Source organism: Microtus pennsylvanicus, chromosome 7 (genome assembly GCF_037038515.1).
Source record: "Microtus pennsylvanicus isolate mMicPen1 chromosome 7, mMicPen1.hap1, whole genome shotgun sequence".
Classification (NCBI taxonomy): domain Eukaryota; kingdom Metazoa; phylum Chordata; class Mammalia; order Rodentia; family Cricetidae; genus Microtus; species Microtus pennsylvanicus.
In genome coordinates this window covers 106,085,594-106,100,382 of record NC_134585.1, presented here as the reverse complement: position 1 = coordinate 106,100,382, position 14,789 = coordinate 106,085,594, and the positions used below count along the sequence as shown (strand labels likewise).

The following is a 14,789-nucleotide window of genomic DNA, read 5'->3' as shown; positions in this document are numbered from 1 at the left end:
CCCGAGGCAGAACATGATCAGGGAGCCTGTCTCAGAGGAGGTTACTCACCTTAAGTCACGCAGGAAGCAGAGAGAGACAGGAAAGGGTAAAGATAAGAGAAAGCTCTCAAGAACAAGCCTTTATGACCTCCCTCCTCCAACCAGCCCACCTCTGAAAATTTCTACTACCCTCCAATAGTTCATTTAAATTATGAATCCATCAGTGGGTTCAGGTATGTCCACACTGTAGCCCGCAGGCTACCTGTGGTCCAGCACTAATTCATCAACTAATTTCATTTATAATTTGATTAGGAGAATACTTCTCAATTCTCAAAAGAGTTCTTTCGCATGGAACTGCAGCATGAACTTTGTGTCGGGAGTGAGGGGAAAGAGCAGCTTCGCTCTCCCGTGCCCTGCACCTTGAGCACTTCCCCGAAGCTGTACTGACCTTGACTAATGAGGCCAAACATCGTGACCTTGATGCTGGAAAGACTTTCAGGGCTAGCTGGCATTGGGAGTTTTATTAGAGATATTTAATTTCGGCTTAAGCATGAGAGTTAAGAGAAAGACGCACTCCAGAGGAAGTAATACACAACAGAATACATGTGTGGGCCTCTCCAAGAGTCACAGAAAGCAAGACATCTCTAAGTGTGGCATGGGCTTCTCAGGGAGTGAGCACTTCGAAGCTGGGCAGTGGTGGTACGCACCTTTAATCCCCGCCCTCAGGAGGCAGAGGTAGGTGGATCTTTGTGAGTTTGAGGTCAGCCTGACCTACAGAGAAAGTTCCAGGACAGGCTCCAAAGCTACACAGAGAAACCCTGTCTAAAAAAAGAGTGAATACTTCATACTAGTCATAGAAACCATTTTGGTGGCTTTCAAATCCAAAGGTTAAGAAATCTTTTTTAGGGGCTGGAGAGATGGCTCAGGTTAAGAGCACTGGTTGTTCTTCCAGAGATGCTGGGTTCAGTTCCCAGTAACCGCATGGTGGCTCACAACCATCTGTCTTATGCTCTGTGCTGGCATAAAGGCAGACATGAAGACAGAGCACTCTTACATAAAATGAATCTTTAAAAAGAGAAACCTTTTTACCCCCTCCCCCCACTTTTGATAAGAGGTATACATGAAGTGGCTCTGGGTGTGCTTTGGATGAAATTACAGTCTGATACGGTAAAACCAGAAGCTACTAGGATTGTACAAGGGTTTAAGGCGTAGCCCTCCCCTATAACCAGGGTTCTTGGTGAGAGTCCCAGAAAACTGCAGGTTTGTGAATGGGAAAGCAGGTGGCCATAGGCAGCTGTTAATTGTGCAGGAATTCTTGTTCAGCTGCTGGTGAGAGGTGTCAATCAGATGCTTGAGTTGGGGGCTTTTTTCCCCTTTTCATCCTCTCCCCGTTTTGTCTGCCTTTCTCTCCTGCCTTATTTGTAGATTTCAATGTTGCGGTCCAGTCAAAAGGCTGGCTGTGCCTGGATCCACTAATAAAGCCAGAGTTCTCCTGGTGATTGAACGCACCAAAAGAACAAGCCTTCGAATGCATCAACCTCGTCTTCTTTTTTCTTCATGTAATTAAAGTTTATTTGAACACAAACCCCTTTCTCTGTCTATAAGATTGTTGTCAGCAGTGTCAGCATGTCCTGCTAAGGGGACAGATTTCTGCAGGTGTCTAAAGCCAGGTCTTTGACTCCCACATGCTTCTCTTACTCCGGCAGATACATACACACATATTGTTGCTAGTCTCTCCAAGGAAGTCTCTTGTTCTCATGATTTCTTCCGAGAAAAAAAGGGGACCTGGGTAGAGACGTGGGCTGCTTTTGAGTAGATGAAGCCATTACACTATACCTTGAGGTCTCTGTGGCTAGCTCTACTGCAGGTGTCCACTGAGGCTCTTCTGTTTGCCATTTTCTGTGGGGGATGGGGCCAGAAAACGCTGGCCTGTGTCATCAAATGGCTGTGTTGACCCCCACTGAAGCAGCTTCCCATGGCAGTTTTGGTGACTGTGCATTAATTGTATGGCCAGCTCGTGCTTTCTCTTGAGCAGGGACCGCACCCCCGGTTTGTGCTCACACCACGCTTTCTGAGTTCTCTTTGGACAGGGCCTCAGCCGCTGCCTCGGCCCACGTCTCAGAGAGCATGTAGGAGTCATGGAAATCTTGAAGCAGTTTGACCACCTCTAGGTGGTCGAACTGCACAGCATCATCCAGGGCAATGTTGCCCCACCTGTCCTTGACAAAAGGATCCCTTTGCGAGCCTCCATCAGAAATTTGACAACTTCAATGTGTCCTTCAGCTGCAGCAACATGCAGGGCAGTGCGGGAATTGTAGTCTTTCTGCTCCACGTCAATGGCCGACAGAGCAAACCTTCACAAAGCCGAGACATCTCCACTATATGCAGCAAATAACAGGCCATGGTCTTGTTTCAGGCTTCCCCTTCTTCCTTCCGTGGGCCTAACTTCTGAGTACAGTGCTGCAGGTTGTCATAGTTGTGGAAGTTAAAGAGACACCGACTTCTGGCAGAAGCTGATGCCCCTTTGGCTGTTCCCCAGCTTGTCTAACGGAGGTGACAGACACATCACCCCCATGGCATTGGGTACAACCAGGAGGATGGCTTCCGACACAGCTGAGTTGGCTGCAGACCCACACGGAAGGCAAACTGGCCAGAGAAGTCATTCATGCCGCAGGAGTGCATGAGGCTGAGGGTCTTACGCACTGTTTCAGCACTTAGGACGCTCTTGCCTGTGATGGGGCAGATGTCACCGCTGCGAGGGTGGCTGCCGCGACACTGCCTGATTCACAGGTAACCTTGACCAGGCACATCTGGAAAGAGAGATTGAGGGCAGCCATCATGTCCATTCCGCTGGGGAAGCACTTCTTTTCCTTGAGGCAATAGCTGATGGTGTAATTCCGATCCCCAGTTTCCTTCTCCGACTGGACTCTGGCATTGTCGAACCCCGTGAATTCCTTCCCAGCCATCTTGTTCAGATACTGCAGTACGAAATCAAACTTCTCTGCATTGTTAAAGTCCATCTTGGTCAAGGAGCTGATGACAATGGCACCAGCCTTGGCCGTGGAGTTATGGGGGATTCTTTCCTCATTGAGGAGAGTTGGTTCCTTGCCCACAAACTTGTGCGCATAGTCAATGCCTATAGTGCTCACAGAGATGGCATAAGTGAGGGGCTTGACAGAGAACTGCAGGCAGAAAGGGATCTTCGTGTAGCCCAGAGTGCTGCTGGCCACCTTGGTGCCCAAGGAAACACCCCCAATTGTCTGTGTTTGACTTGGCCAGGTGAGGGATGTAGGCTTCTGCTTTGCCTTCAGTGAGCTCTTTGGCCCGTGAACTCCTTAAAGTCAGGAATGGCGAACTTCTTTCGGAATGCCCGAGTCAGGAGCACAGTGTTGGGGCTTACACACTTTTGGAGGAGATCTCGGTCTAAAAGGCCATCACTGCTGGGCCCTTGGACCATGCACTGCATCTTGCTCATGCAGTACTGGAGCCATGGGGCTGATGTCTGCACTCCAGTGGCTTTCAGGGCCGTAGAGAACTTGTGGATGGGGCTCTGTCCCTGTCCCTCAGCAATGGTATGGAAGAGCAGGTCACCAAGTCGAGGCGGCATGCTGCTGTTTGATGCATCATGATCCCCGTGCTGCAGCAGGCTGGTGGCTGTACAGGGTCCCCTTGCCCTGTGCTGTGGCCTCACTGTGGTTGTCCCGGACGACCCCGCCCAGGAGTGGGCCCCGGGCTCTGGTGACCCCAGCCTTCTTGTCAGCAAGAGCTTCTGCAGAGCCCTCATGGAGTGCATGCCATCTCCGGCAGAGCAAGACGCTCCAGACCAGCGAGCAGCAGCAAGGAGGGAGGGATGGAAGAGTGGAGGCTGTGCCTAGGGGCGGGAAAACGGTCGCATGACCTTCTTATGGCAAGGTTTGGAACCTTCCCTCTCACCACTACTTTTCTCCCTCAGAAATTTTGATGTGTCCTGAATTTATATGTAAATAAAATAGATATACAGACAATGGGGATGTACGTAGCTCAGTTGGTAGAATGCAATATTAACATTATATAAGCACAGAATTTAGCATGTAGACACTGGAGGATCAGAAGTTAATTATTCTCTTAACACAGTACAATCCAAAGATATACTAATTTGATATTTATGTGTGGTAGTTTGAATGTAATTGGCTCCTGTAAGCTCATAGGGAGTGGCACTGTTAGGAGGTGTGGCTTTGCTGGAATAGGTATGACCTCGTTAAAGGAAGTATGTCACTATGGGGGTGGGCTTTGAGGTCTCACAGTGCTCAAGCCTGCCCAGAGCCACAGATCACTTCCTGTTGCTCGTGGGTAGAAATATACCTCCTCAGCTCCCAGCTTCATCTACAGCACTATGTCTGCCTTGCTTCCTGCCACGAGGATGCTGGACTAAACTTCTGAAGTGAGCGAGCCACCCAATTAAATGTTTTCTTTTATAAAAGTTTGGTAAAGGTGTCTCTTCACAGCAATAGAAAACCTAAGTAAGACACATGATAAGGAATGGTGATAGGAAATAATTAAGCTTTTGTTTTTTGCTTTTTGTAATTAAACCATTATGTTTTTCTCTGTCTCTCTCTTTTTTGGTTGGGGGGGGCAGGTTGCTCTCAAAATTGCTGTGAAACTTCTGATTTTCCTCCCTCTACCTTCTGAGTGCCTGGCTAGTTTACTTTTTCCTTTCTCCTTCTCACCTTCCTTCCCTCCCTTTCTCTCATTTCTTTTCCCTTTCTGTGTGTGTGTGTGTGTGTGTGTGTGTGTGTGTGTGTGTGTGTGTGCGCACGCGCGCTCGTGACATTTGAGAACCATTTTTTATTAGAGTTAGAGAAAGAAACAATGGGGAAGGCAAACTGCAAATCCCAGCAGCTGCTGGGAGGGCGGGGGAGACAGAGGAGAAAAAGTCCTGCCTTTAGTGTTAGACACAGGTCAGCAAGCAACTGGACAAAGGGAGTGTCGGGGGAGGCGGAGGGTAATGGGATAAGCAGAGTCTTCAGAGAAACACAGAAAAGTACACAGTGTCAAGAAAACAATGCTTAGGCCTTGGCTGGTACCTGGAAAGAGATGTAAAAAGCTGTGTTGCTTTTAAGGTTAGAGGAAGCAGGCTAAGAAGATTTGCAGGCAGTGTCCCCTGATACTTTTTTCTAAATGACATATAACATTTTATTATTCTAAATAAAGCCTTTTTATTTTTATTTTTTGTGGTCTTATTTTGTGGTGGGCAGGGCTCCAAACTTGCCCTGTAGACCAGGCTGCTCTTGAACTCAGAGACAGACCATCTTGTCTCTGCCTCCTGAACGTTGGGATCAAAGGCATCTGCCATCATGCCCATCATATATATATAGTTTTTACTTTTATTTTTTTTATTTTTTAATTATTTATTTATTTTTGAGATAAAGTTTCTCCATGTACCCCTTGCTGGCCTAGAACTCACAGAAATCCACCTGCCCCGCCTTCAGAGGCATGTGCCATCAACCCTGACTCTTACTATTTTTTTCTAATATAACTTTAATTCTCATAAGGATTATGGATTTTATTTGTTTGTTTCCAGACAGACTTTACCTATGCTAGTCACCCACACTGACCTCAAACTTCCTGTCTGAAGAGATCTGAATGCTAGGGTTACAAATGAGAGCTTCCATGCCCAGTGAGGAATTTAAATTCTGAATCAACACAGTGTTTGGCCAGAAACATTTTTGCAAGGCTTCCGATCAGGTAGCCCAGCCAAAACTACAGATGGAGTGATCTGCTCAGCAGATGGGTCATGAATTTGTGGATAGCAGATTTATTTTAAGCTGTTAGAAAGAAAGAAAGAATAGTGTGGGGTTAGAGCTCAACTATTTGGAGAATTACATGGGGGGACTAACTGCCACAATATTTTATAGCAGGTCTGTGGGTACTAACAGACACAGGCCACACAGGTGATTATCATACTGGGGGCCAGGGAACTTACCTGATGGGCTCCGCATCCTTCTTGCCCTCTGGCTAACAATTGTTTCAGCTTTAAGTCAAAGCCAGGGATTGAGCAGTCCTGAGGAGGAGCGCCTTCTCAGGTTGGCCTCTGTGTAGCCATGACCCCTTTTAAGTGCAAGTCTCTAAGAGTGCTGTTGGCAGAGGATCCCTATAGGGCCATAACATATACTGAATGATCAGTCCCTAGCTGATCCACATGCTAGTGACCTCCCTGCAGATGGATAATATTTCCATATCCTCCTGGAAATTCGGGTGGGAACAACAGAGAGAGAACCAAGATGTTGGCACTAGGTGCTGATGCCGAAGGAGTGTCATGAAGGAAAGGAACCATGTGGATTCAGCAGGTTCATGTCCAGGATCTGAGGAAGCAGTAACTTAAATGGGATCAGTGATTCAGAGGAAACATCTCAAGGTGGTGTACTATAAAAATACAGGGTACGCAATACTATCCTTGAGATAAATTTTTCTTCAGCTGGGCAGTGGTGGTGCATGCCTGTAATCCCAGCACTCGGGAGCAGAGGCAGATGGATCTCTGTGAGTTCGAGACCAACCTGGTTTACAAAAGCTACAGAGAAACCCTGTCTCGAAAAACCAAAAAAAAATCTACTTTTTGACATCATAATATAATTGCATCATTTCCTCCTACCCTTTCCTCCCTCCAACCCCACCATGTTCCCCTCCTTGCTCTCTTTCAAATTCATGCCCTCTTTTTTCATTAATTCTCCCTCACCCCACACTAACACATTTATATTCCTAAATACATAATGCAACCTGCTCAGATTGTACAGTGTTACTTGAATGTGCCAGGCATTGAGTGCACACACCTTTAAAAGCCAGCACTTGGGAGGCAGAGGCAGATAGATCTCTGTGAGTTCATTGTCAGCGCAGTAGATATAATGAGTTCCAGGCTAGCTAACTCCACATAGTGACAAACCTGAAGACAGCACTAGTGTTCCTTCACAGTCCCTCGAGCTGGACATGATGGCATTGTAGCCCCAAGTGGGTCACTTAACTCCATGGTTCAAAATCACCCTGGGCAATGTACAAGATCCCATCTCAAAAATAAAAGGAAAAACTGGGGAGTGACACACCCCTGAGCCCAGCACTCAGGCAGAGCAGGCAGATCTCTGTGAAATCTAGACCAGCCTGGTCTACATAGTAAGACCTTGTCTTGCAGGGAGCCGGACAGAATCGCCATTACAAGATGGCGCTGACATCCTGTCCCATTGGAAATAAACAACTCCATATATGGCTATGCCTTTGGGAGCTACGCATCCCCTGTTTCCCACATGCGTGGTGTTTTAGAGCCCTTGGGCCTATCCCAATGCAGTCTGGTGTCAGCTGATGGTGGCAGCCAATCACAGGGCAACCCGTGTGCCTACTCCCTATATAAGCAGCTGCTTTAGTGCTAAGGGGTCCTTCACTTCCTGCTCCCCATCAACCAAGAGGCACTCCATTAAAGCGTGATCTGAGAAGAATCCTCGTGTGGTGGTTGTTCTTTCTCACTGGTCGAGAAGTTTGCTGCATTGTCTAAATAAATAAACTAGTTTTATGAATACAGTCCATATAAGTTTGTGAGGTTCATCTGGATATTTGAACTTTCTTTTTTCTTTTTCTTCTCTCTTTCTCTCTCTCTCTCTCTCTCTCTCTCTCTCTCTCTCTCTCTCTCTCTTTCTTCCGACAGGATTTTTTATCCCTTATCTTTGGAGGAATACCCTGCTCAGCCTAGATATATGGGGGAGGGCCTTGGTCCTGCCTTAGAGTGATGTGTCAGACTTTGTTGACTCCCCTTAAGGGAAGCCTTAGCCTCTGTGAGGAGTGAATGGGGGGTGAGGAGGGGGGAGGGTAAGGAGAGCAGGAGGAGAGGAGGTAGGGGGAACTGGGATAGTATGTAAAATGAGAGAAAATTGTTTTAAAATTAAAAGAAAAGAAAAAATTTACATTGCTCTCAACATCCCTGTCTTCCCGGCTCCTACCATATGGCCCACTAAGCTTCACTTAATGCTTTCAACTGCTCTGCTACTCCGATATCCACATTTGCCAATAAGCAGATCGTTAAGCCTATCACAGCAATATCTTGATCTTGGCACTAATCTCTGTCTTGGTCACTGCTCTATTGCAGTGAAGAGACAACATGACCAAACAACTCTTTAAAAGAAAGGATTTAATTAGGTCTTGTTTACAGTTTCAGAGTTTAGTCCATTGTCATCATGGCAGGGAGAATGGTGGGGAGCATGGGGCTGGAACAGTAGTGAGGAACTACATACTTATCCTTGGAGAGAGAGAGCATGCGCACTGGGCCTAGAATGGACTTTCGAAACCTCAAAGTCCACCTCCAGGGACACAGTTCCTCCAACAAGTCCACGCCTCCTAACCCTTCTAGTCCCATCAAAGAGTTCCACTCTCTGGTGACTTAGTGTTCGAGCCCACAAGACTATACCATAAACGTATAGCTGAAAGATTCATAAAGGCAGACCACAACTTATGGGGCGCCCGTTTTGCAGAACTGTGGGAACACTTGTCTTTTGGAAAAGTTACTGCCATATCTGTAAAAACCTTGTGAAGCCATGAATCTTCCTTTGAAATGGGATTCATTCCCAAAACACCTCAGCAGTGTGACTTCTGCACGGGCAACAGAATGACCTTTCCATTCCCCCGCACCATGAGGCCTTAGAGCAATAATATTCACTCTTTGTTCTAACAGTCAAATTTACACAGAGTTAATCCTACAAAATGACCTGCTAACAGACCACATAGAAATGTCTATAGAAGACAGGCACTGAGCAGGAAGGCAGCATGCCCCTCTTTACTAACAAACAAATCTGGGCATCCCCAAAGCTGACGATCACAAAAGAGATTGGGTGAGGAGAATGGGGGAATCCAGGATTTAGGGATGTTTAGTAACTTTATCTAATGGTTTGGAATGTCAGATACTTCCCCTTGAATGCTGGCTCTTTCCTGGGTCGGGTTATGTGTTCTGGAGTACGGCTTTGTCAGGTTTACCTGCCCGTTAGTAATTTTGAGATGCATATTATATTGTCTATGATATGTCTGTATTGTCTATGATATTACAACTATGTTTGTTAAAACTAGAAAGCTAGTGGAGCTCACCCATTATTTTTCTCTTTTTTCTTCTTGTTATTCATCAACTTCTTCCCCTACTCTCCTCCTTTCTTCTCCTTACTCTTCCCCTTATTCTTCCACTCTGCGCCCCCTTCACTTACTTTTTCCCCTCGCATGAAAAATAAAGAACTGGCGGAGGTAGCATACTTGAGTTAAATTTTTACCCTCAGATCCTCGCTTGCCATAGACGTCCTATTCTAAGCCCTGAGGGGGTACTGAGGCTGGTACTCAAGGCAATCAAATACAGGGAATCAGAAAAGGTGATTTTCAAGCCTACTTGGGAAAGAGGTAGCTCTTGTCAGAAACTGTCCTAGCAGGAACAGCTTTTCCTGGGAGAACATATTTTGGGGTCTCCCTAATCGATGGTCTATGGAAGGATCTCACCAAGGTTGCTGCAGAACCTGAGGTGCCGGCATCTCATTGACGGTGAGTAAAGAAGGACTTTCCTACCCCTCCTTTAAAAGTTCTCTCTATGGAACTTTCTCTCTTACTAAAAGTCAAACAACATCCACAGTGCAGCAGGCAGTTGTTCAGGCTAACAGTTCAAGAGCCTATACTAATAAATCAGGCATAAAAAACCTTTATATTGGAGGATAAAACTTGTAAGTCAAACTCTCAGACAAATATCCTGCTGCTGTTTTACTCCGGGTCTAACAGAGAGACAGTGAACTGCTACACTCCTAATTGGTGTTGCTTGTTACTTCTAATTAACCAATTAACAAGGCTGCCTGAGAACCAGGCAAGGACCTGTAAAGTTTTTGCCACATTCTTCCCCAGCTTTAAGGGCTGGCTGTTCAGATTCTTGCCTATTCCAAATGCTGTCTTTACTACGACTCCTGAAGCCTAAATGCTTCGATTTCGCTCGAAAACTCTAGAACTGTCTTGCAGTCACCTATATTTAAATAACACAGCAGGTTTCACTGACAGGCTTATAGCATGAAGCTGCATGGATAGACTTACTTCAGCTGCTTTAAAAATCTCAAATGATGATTTCTCAGTATTTCATAAAGTACTCCTACAGCTTTTCTTCCTATTGCTACACTAAAGATCTGCCTTTCTCTCTTTACGGATGAGGCTAGTCCCGCTGCAAGTTTGTTTACAAAAAATCGTGGCGGCATACAGGAGCTTCCAGTTAGCTCATCCGAAAACAGATTCTGGAGAGAGGACACTTTCTCAGCGATTTGTAAAACTCTACAGGATTTTTTCAGTTTGACTGAAGATGTTCAAGAAAACTGAATAATACATCTCCCTTTATAAGGCTCATTAACTCTCTGTGTCTCTTCCTCTAACCGCTCTGAGCTGCCTCTCTCAGGTTCAGCAGTCAACATTTCTCAGGCCCATCGAGGAAAAGCAAGCTGTTGCTTCCTTTTAAATTTAAATCTTACAGTCTTCATTTTTAACTCTAAAAAGCTCTCATCCTAACACCAGGGACATTTCTTCAACTGTACACTTACTGTATAGTCTTGTGGGCTCCAACATCTAAGCATTCAAATAGACGTGCTATGGGGACCATTGTCATTCAAACCACTACATACCTGCTGGGTGCAGACCTTCTGCCTCAAGGACATCCCTGCTCTTGTCCACGACCCTCATCCGTGGCTCTGTAAGGAAGCCCAGAGTGAACTTTGCTTTGCAAACTTCCCAGAGTAAACTTTGGTGAAATTATATCTTGATTTGTCATTGGGTTGATGTGGGGGCATAAACATCATTTATGTCTCCCCCAGGGAAGAAATTTTAGCAACACTTGGTGTCGTTGGCAGGATGTGACAAAGCCAAGGATAAGTTTGGGGAGAACACTGGTGTCTTGATCTGGGGAATGAGCCAGGCAACGGAACCCTAATGGTGGAGTATGTGTGGAGGAAATTTTGACATGGCTCTCTGTCCCCATGTAGCATGTATCAGTGTGCTTTTGCCAGTGTTGGCAGAGGCATGGGAAATGCAGAAGGTAGGGAGGTATGTCACTAAGGTGAGGGGATGTCTGTTGGGAATGATGGTCCTCTGTGTGACATTGGGTGACATGCCTGCTTGGTGGGTGGGGTTAACCAAGGGAGTACAGAGATGTTTTGAGAATGGCTGAAGGGGGGATGGTGGTCACGGTATCAGCAGGCAGCAGCTGGGGCAGGCTGGCTGCTGCAATGGATGATAAGAAGATCTCAAGTCCAGCAGCAGGGATAAGAGAGCAGTTGCAACAAGAAAGAGTCTGGGGGTCTAGAGAGATGGCTCAGTGGTTAAGAGAACTGGCTGCTCTTCCAGAGGTTCTGAGTTCAGTTCCCTAGTGGGGTCTGATGCCCTCTTCTGCCATAAAGGCACATATGCAGATAGAGTACTCATGTACATAAAAATAAATAAATCTTTGCCAGGCAGTGGTGGCATACACCTTTAGTCCCAGCACTTGGGAGGCAGACGCAGGAGGATCTCAGTAGTTTGAGGCCAGCCTGGTCTACAGAGAGAGTTCCAGGATAGCTAGGATTGTTACACAGAGAAACCCTGTCTCAACCACTCACCCCCCACAAAGGAAGTCATGCAGACTTCCTTTGTTGGCCTCCTATCTACTAGGTAGATTGGATAAAAGAAGGGGCAATGGTGGTGTCTGCCTGCCGCTTCTCACAGCTGGGAGACTGAAGGGTAAAGAAAACCCAAATCATATCTATATTAAAGAGCCCTTCCTGGAACTGCAAACCCTGGACTCTATGAGAAAAGTCAGGGAAGAGAAAAGAGTGAAGTAGCTGCCACAGAAGATGCTCCTGGAGTCTGGCCTTTGAAACAGAAAGGGGAAAGCCCGTACTCAAGTATGTAGCTGTGGATGCTGGGTGCTTCATGGTGGAAATTGCTGGCCAGATGTGCCAGTCCGTGTTGCGGTAGTGGGGTGAGTGGGTTATTGATGGAATCAACCTTTTGAGTGGACTTCAGGCCTGCTTTACCAGGGGGAAATTCACAGATGCTACTGGGGACTTAGACAAAAGTCTGTGACCAGGGAGGTCATGGGTGAAGAAGCAAACACTATTGCTTTGTTAAGTGATGTACTGGGTAAGGTGCCTCCCTACTTTTGAGCTTCTTCTTTTTTTTGACTTAATAAATAATAAATTTTGTTTTTAAAATATCCAAAACACATTAAAAGATGTTAATAAATGAATCAGTCTTTTGCTTCATTGGTAAACGTATTATTGAGAAGTTTATCCTTTCTGATGCCATTGTAAGTAGAATTTGTTTTCAAATTGTTCATTATCAATGTATAGAAGTATAACTAGCTTTGTATGCTCAACTTCTATCTACAACTCATCTCTAATTTTGCACTTTTGAGCTTCTAATCACAGGTTATTACTGCAGTCACCTGAGTATTTCCTCTGCTTCCCATTTTGTCCTTTCCTGACTTGTGTTTTGCAGTAGGAGGAATTCCCCCAGACTCACCTGTAACACAGCAGCTTGCGTCATAGTTACCCAAATTTGGATATAAACACGTCCTCAGGAATGGAGGAGTGGCTTCTTTGGCTAAGATAAATTAAGTGGACATAACCTGGGTTAAGAGGTGAGAAGTCATTTTATTATATTCTGCTGACAACAACAGAAGGAATATATACACCGTGCCTGGCCCCAAATGAAGACCACAGACTCATGGGAGACAGGTCTTTTGTGCTATTTTAGCTCCCAAATGACCTGGCCTTGAATCTTCTTTGCAGAGAACTTCTTCTGATATAAATCCTCACCTCAAATGTTCTCTTCCTTACATTTTCAAGGATCTACTTGTGGGCTAAGACTAGACTCAGTGGTCAAGCCTCTCCTGAGCGCTGGTGAGGCCCTAGGTTCAATTCCCAGTACCACAAACAAAATACAAAACCCAAACTCCTTGTGCAGAAGAGGGCTAACATGGTAGACCTAAACTGTCCTCCTGGCTTGCCAAATTATCCCTTAGCAAGTATTGGGATTGCAGAGTAGGAGAGAGGTTTTTTGTTTGCTTGTTTGTTTGTTGGTTGGTTGGTTTTTTGAGACAGGGTTTCTCTGTAGCTTTGGAGCCTGTCCTGGAACTAGCTCTTGTAGACCAGACTGTCCTCGAAGTCACAAAGACCCGCCTGCCTCTGCCTCCTGAGTTCTGGGATTAAAGGCGTGCGCCTTTAATTAAAGGCCAGTCTTAGGAGAGAGTTTTTGAGGCAGGATAGAAAGCTGTGAAACTGGGGACATGGGAAGAAAAGCTAGAGAAAGAAAAGGGGCCCTTCCTCTCTGGATCTGGCTTGCCTTTTCTCCTAGAAATGGGAGGAATCTATTGCTAACACCTAAATTGCCTACTGGGATAATGTATGTTTTCCTCAAGGCTCCCCACCCCCACCAGTCAAAGATGGTGAAGACAATAGATCAACTGTACTTCCAACGTGGAACCTGGAGCTTTCTGCACTCACCCTCATAATAAATTCACAGCATTGTTTAGAAGACCAGATGCTTTAACCTTTTGACCCTGTTGTCATCCATAGACTTTAAGCCATGAGTTTCTTATGCTTATTTCTTGGCAACCTTTAGAACTGTGAGTTGAGAGTCATCAAAATCCTTTACGGTCCCATTGTAAAGATATCTAAGCATAACTCTCCCTTAAAAAAACCCATCACCACATTTGGGTATGTCCCTCTGAGAGTCTCTTTCTATTAACCCCTGTGCTGAAGAGCAATATTAAAAATGTCTTTTAATAAATCTCCAATTGTGCTTCATACTGGCTTGCCCTGCAATTCTTTTCTGCCTGAAGCCATGAATCCCATGAATCTCCACTATTCCTATTGAGGGCAGTGGGGTGAGGGTGTGTGGGGCACAGACTGCAGCAGTGTCTCCACCCTGGTCACTACCGTCATTCCTATCACCCCTAAGTATGAATGGCGTCTGGAGTGCAGTTTTGATGCTAGCGACCTTATTTTAGCTGAGGCTCGATGGTACTGGGGTAAAATCCTTCACGAGTTGAGAATCGCTACAATATCTGGAGTTCTCAGGTTATAGAACTACCTTGGGGGTGGGAGTGTAGCTCAGGGGTAGAGTGCTTGCTGAAATCAAGAATTCCTCCAGATCACATGACAAATTGCTTTTATGAGCAAGTGGTTATAAACTTGGTGTTCCCAGAATTCCCTGATGCTTATCAATTTGCTGTAATGACTCACGGCACAATAATTACAGATGGACACAGTGTGCAAATTGGGACCAGCCAAATGGAGAAAGGACAAAGCCTGGGAGTGTTTTCAATGCAAAACTTCCATATGATCAGTATGACACACCCTCCCTTCCAGGACATCCATGTAATTATCTTCTAGGAAAGCTCACCTGAGCTCCTGGCAGCAGATTCTCTTTCTCTCCCTCCCTTTCTCCCTCCCTCCCTCTCTCCCTCCCTTTCTCCCTCCCTTTCTCCCTCCCTCCCTTCCCTCCCTCCCCCCCTCCCTCCCTCCCTTCCTCCTTCCCCCCTTTATCTGTTTCCTTCTCTTTTTTTCTTTTTTAATTTTAAAAATTGTGTTTGTTTGAAATGAGGCCGAGGCCTTGCTGGGCTTCTCTGGCTGGCCTGACCTTGTTGTAGAGACCTAACTGGCCTCGAATTTGTAGCAAGTTTCTTGTCTCTGCTTCCCGAGTGCTGGGATTGCAGGCAAGAAGTTACTCCACATTGCATAAAGCAGTTGGTTTTCAGCCTGTGCCCCCTTTGAATGACTGCATTTTGTAAGCAACATTGACTCTGCTTTAAGGGT

At 45.8% G+C, this 14,789-nt stretch overlaps 1 pseudogene; it reads right to left on the bottom strand.

Annotated features, from left to right (window-relative positions):
• Window positions 1-2,036: 2,036 nt before the first annotated feature.
• LOC142853862 (glutaminase liver isoform, mitochondrial pseudogene) lies at window positions 2,037-3,586 on the bottom strand (annotated as a pseudogene).
• Between the last annotated feature and the right edge of the window lie 11,203 nt (window positions 3,587-14,789).